The sequence below is a fragment of the Oryx dammah genome, unplaced genomic scaffold (genome assembly GCF_014754425.2).
Source record: "Oryx dammah isolate SB20612 unplaced genomic scaffold, SCBI_Odam_1.1 HiC_scaffold_26, whole genome shotgun sequence".
NCBI classification, from domain to species: domain Eukaryota; kingdom Metazoa; phylum Chordata; class Mammalia; order Artiodactyla; family Bovidae; genus Oryx; species Oryx dammah.
In genome coordinates this window covers 10,074,912-10,078,553 of record NW_024070210.1, presented here as the reverse complement: position 1 = coordinate 10,078,553, position 3,642 = coordinate 10,074,912, and the positions used below count along the sequence as shown (strand labels likewise).

General features: G+C 40.2%; 1 non-coding gene across 1 annotated transcript; it reads right to left on the bottom strand.

The window, feature by feature from the left end:
• Window positions 1-1,985: 1,985 nt before the first annotated feature.
• On the bottom strand, window positions 1,986-2,058 carry TRNAK-UUU. Its single transcript has one exon. It is a non-coding gene; the product is annotated as a tRNA-Lys (tRNA).
• Window positions 2,059-3,642: the final 1,584 nt, after the last annotated feature.

Genomic DNA, 3,642 nt, shown 5'->3' with positions numbered 1-3,642 from the left:
CTAGACAGCATGTCCATGGCATCAGGATGTCTGAGCAGGACGGTTTCACAATTGATGCCCTGCTCTACCCAGACTAGGCATCTTCTAGGATTATCTGAGCCCTAGATAACTCTGTCCCAAGCCCATCCTTCTCCCTCTCTGGGGTGTCTTCTTATGTTTTCTTTGCCGGCTGTGTGTGTGCTCAGCTGTGTCTGACTGTGACTCCATGAACTGTAGCCTGCCAGGCTCCTCTGTCCATGGGATTCTCCAGGTAAGAACACTGGAATGAGTTGCCATTTCCTTCTCCAGGGAATCTTCCTGACCCAGGGATCGAAACATCTTCTGGACTGCAGGTAGGTTCTTTACCATCTGAGCCACCAGAGAAGCCCATCCCTTGTAGGGTAGGAGGCTTCATTTTAGGTCATTTTGTCCTTCAGACACAGTCAGTTACATTTTTTTAAAACTTCACTTTTAATCAGAATAGTTTCAGATGTATAGAAAACTTGCAAAGGTAGTACAGAGTTCCCATCGCTGCACACCTGGTTTCCCTTGATGTGAATGTGTTCTTACGTTAATGAGGTACCCTTGTCACAGTGAAAGAACCAGCATGGATACATTATTATTAGCTGCAGTTCATAAGACTTCTCAGGTGGTGTTAGTGGCAAAGAACCGCCTGTCAATGCAGGAGATGTGAGAGCTGCGGGTTCGATCCCTGGGTTGGGAAGATCCCCTGGAGAAGGGAATGGCAACCCACTCCAGTATTCTTGCCTGGAGAATCCCATGGACAGAGGAGCCTGGCGGGCTACAGTCCATGGGGTCACAAAGAGTTGGACACAACCGAAGCAGCTTAGCACAGCACATACTTCTTTCAGTTTTCCATAGTTTTTACCTAATGCCTTTCTGGTCCAGCAGCCCACCCAGGACACCATATTGAATTTAACCTTATCTTACTTGGCTCCTCGTCCCTGTGAGAATTTCTTAGATTTTCCTTTTTTGTTGTTGTTGTTATTTGTTACTTATTTTATTTTTTTGAGATGGAGATATTATTGAGGTAATATCTCGATAACTTGAGATGGACATTTTTTGAGATATTATTTTTTGAGAGATACGGGCAGGGTATTTTGTAGAATCTCCCTAAATTAGGACGCATCTAATGTTTTTCGCATGATTAGATTGGATTTTGTGAGGAAGATCACAGAGGTGAAGGGCACTCGCATCAGCTCGATCGATATGGCTTATCACTGAGGTTCAGGTTGACCTTGATCTCACCTGACTGAGGTCGTGTTTGTCAGCTTGCTCCACTGAAAGTGCTCATTTTTTTCCCCTTTCTGTACTGTACTCTGAGGAAGAAGCCTTTCTGTCTCTTTTGAGTCTCAAAGAAAAGAGCCTGTGTCTCCAGCAGTGATTGTTTAGCAGGGTTTTCCATAAGCAATTTATTATTTGTGGTGCAAGGAACATTGTTGTTCGGTCACTCAGTCGTGTCCCACTCTTTGCAACCCCATAGACTGCAGCATGCCAGGCTTCCTTGTTCTTCATTATTTCCTGGAGTTTGTTCAAACTCATGTCCATTGAGTCGATGATGCCATCCAGCCATCTCATCCTCTTTCCCAGCATCAGGGTCTTTTCTAATGACTTGGCTCTTCATGTCAGGTCAGGTGGCCGAAGTATAGGAGCTTCATCTTCAGTATCAGTCCTTCTGATGAATATTCAGGGTGGATTTCCTTTAGGACTGACTGGTTTGGAACATTACAAAACAATATTTGGGCCCATTTTCATGTATGACTAGTGAAAGTGAAAGTTGCTCAGTCATGTCCGATTCTACATTCCATGGAATTCTCCAGGCCAGAATACTGGACTACGTAGCCGTTCCCTTCTCCAGGGGATCTTCCCAACCCTGGGATTGAACCTATGCCTCCTGCATTGCAGGTGGAATTCTTTAGCAGCTGAGCCACAAGGGAAGCCCAAAACTTAGTATCCTCTAAGCACAAGAGGATGCTTAAACCTCCCGCCTAGACAGGGACGTGAACCCTGGACCCTCAGATTAAAAGTCTGACGCTCTACCAACAGAGCTATCCAGGCTCCTGAAGGCTCTTGTCTTGGAAAGAGAAGATGCTGCATTTGCCTTGTGCTGGGTGTAAGGAGTAAGGAAGCCTTCACTGGTGATGCTAAGCCCGTGTTACATTCGTGTTCCTCGTTTGACAGACACCAATGGACAAGCCTGCCAGGCCTGTGCCAGGCATTTCAGGGATCGGGGTGAGTAGAGGTGGAGGCTTATAGACCGTGTTTCCAATGAAGTAAAAATTATAATTTAAGCAAACCAGCTGTTGAATTATATTCTATCCTCCTGCCAAAAGAAATACTCCTTCACAAAAACATGTGCAAAGCTAGAGACGTCAATAACTGCAAGTTGGCGAATACCAAAGGCAGCTGAATTTAATTATTATCACACATGCCCGGGTGTTCTGTTGATGGTCGTGTTTAGGTGAGTCATAAAGACATAGGTAATTTACAAGTTACACATTTATTCCAAAATTTTCATTTTTCCTGTCTTGGATTCAGCAATATCTCCATTTGGGTTGTTTAATCAAGATTTTTCACAACATTTCTGCTTTGTTAAGGAGTGCCAAATTAGGTAATCCTTCTTAAGGCACTGAAGGTTTTAGATAGTTTTTTATTCCAAATTGGGGAAACCAGTTTGCTGAGGCTATAGCAATTTGAATTGCCAATAAAGTTCTTAAAGCACTATTTAAATTCAGAAATATATCACTAATATTATATAACATGTTCAAATATTGTGATAGGGTTGCATGTGGTAAATTGCATCTATTATAGAAAATATGACATATTTTAATTCATGACAAAATTGCTATTTTATATCATAACTTAAATTTTTTCTTAGAGTAATAACTAGGTCAATTCATGGATCTTCTTTCAAATTTCTCAATGTGGAGGTATTATAAATAGAACTTAAAAGTAGTGGTTAGATATTCAATTTGTTAAAAATCTGTGTTCAATTAACAAAATACCCTGATCTATGATTTGCCAGAAGATAGGCTTTCTAACATTTGTTTTGAAAATGTTTATATGTAGTCATGAAAATATTTTCATTTTCTTTCTCTAAATTCTTTATAGTTTATTAGAATCTCACTTTGTTGTCTATTTTATATCAGTTTCTTTCAGTTTGGAAAAAAATCTCTGAAATTAAAAATACATAGTTTAATAGCTTTGGAAGTGGAATATTATAGTAGGTCTGTTTTTTTTTTTTAATAAGCAATGGATCATTTGTATTCATTCAAATGAATATAGATAGCACACATTCAAAATTAATTTCAATTTTGATGATTATTCACTTTTTATTTGGGAATATTATTTTACTGAATTCTCCTAGTACATCTTAGTCTTGTCTAAGCGAGATCTAGTTACTTTAAGGAGAATATATTCCACACCTCATTACGTGCTAAATTTTGGTTTAGTGTCAAATTTCATGTTCCTTCATGGTAGTCCATCTTTGGGCAGGTCCAGAAAACACCAAATTCCATCTCTGGAATTGTTCCAAAGAGCAGCACTCCTGTTGGTTCAGATAAGCCCATTTCTCCCAGCAATAAGTTCCAACTATGTTCCACACAGCACAGATGCTTCTGGACTTTTGGTACAAATTTTGGC